This window comes from Ricinus communis, chromosome 1 (assembly GCF_019578655.1).
Source record: "Ricinus communis isolate WT05 ecotype wild-type chromosome 1, ASM1957865v1, whole genome shotgun sequence".
NCBI classification, from domain to species: Eukaryota; Viridiplantae; Streptophyta; class Magnoliopsida; order Malpighiales; family Euphorbiaceae; genus Ricinus; species Ricinus communis.
This window is the reverse complement of record NC_063256.1, coordinates 16,457,766-16,459,024: the sequence shown is the minus strand read 5'-3', so window position 1 is coordinate 16,459,024 and position 1,259 is coordinate 16,457,766. Positions and strand designations below refer to the sequence as shown.

Here is a 1,259-nt window from a genome sequence, read left to right as displayed (position 1 = left end):
TAGAATTTACCTGGTTCACCACTCCTTGCCATCTTGGCCTACTCCTAGAAGACTGCCACTGATATGTATTCATGGCCATCTCCTTAATTAAGTTCTTGGCCTGCTCTAGCATCTTACTATTGATGGCCCCACCTGCAGCTACATCTATCATTTGCCTTATGGCTGAGTTCAAGCCACGGTAAAAAGTCTTCACCTGCATCTATAATGGCAAACCGTGGTGTGGGCAACATCTCAGCAAGTCCTTGTACTTCTCCCATGCATCATACATGCTCTCATCATCAAACAAAAGAAGAAATATCATTACGCATCTTTGTAGTCTTAGCAGGAGGAAAGTACTTATAAAGAAATTTCTCAGCTAAAGAATTCCAAGTGGTGATGGTGTTAGCTGGTAGGAACTATAGCCATCTCTTTGCTCTATCCCTCAAGGAAAATGGAAACAGCCTAAGCCGAATGACATAATCAGTAGTCCCATTAATCTTGAAAGTATCACGAATCTCTAAGAAATTCGCGATGTAGGCATTAGGATCTTCACTAGGCAAGCACCCAAACTGTACACTCTACTACACCATTTGAATGACGTTTGGCTTAATCTCAAAAATGTTTGCTGCAACAGGTGGCCATAATATACTAGTGTGCGTCCCCTCCAAAGAAGGTCTGGCAAACTCGTACATCGTCTTGTTTGCTTCAGCGACGTTGTTGTTGATGTCTCCCATATCTACTGGTATACAGGAATTTCAATATGCTCCTCCTCCACGTCTAATCGCTTCCTTAGCTGCCTGAGGGATCGCTCTGGTTTGGGCAGAGGGTCTACTACTGTAGGATTAGAAATCCTGGTCATAAACTACCTGAAATGAACAAGGCAGCAACAAACCAAACAAATAAATGAATAAAAAGCAATGAAAAAAAAAGAAAAGAAAAATTGACTAAAGTAACAAATAGCAAATTTCACTCTAGTTTTCAAAAAAAGTTCCCTGGAAACGGCGCCAAAAACTTGATGCGATGTTTATGCAATTACAACTAAGGCAGTGAACTTATCGATCAGCCTAGCACAACGGCAAGTATTAAAAATATTGTATCCCTCGGGAAAGTAAAATCCTAGAGTTACTACTTTGTTCCTTATTATCTAGCCTAAAATTAATAACAGAGGTTTCTAAATTTACTAATGATTAAAAACTAAATTCTAAGTGTAATGCGAGAATGAATGAGCAAAGAGAATAATCAAGACAAGAAAGCAAACCCAAAGAGGACCTAGACTAGTT

The 1,259-nt window shown here is 39.6% G+C and overlaps 1 pseudogene; it reads left to right on the top strand.

Moving 5' to 3' along the window:
• The first annotated feature begins 209 nt into the window (after positions 1-209).
• LOC112534781 lies at positions 210-310 on the top strand (annotated as a pseudogene).
• The last annotated feature ends 949 nt before the right edge of the window (positions 311-1,259 follow it).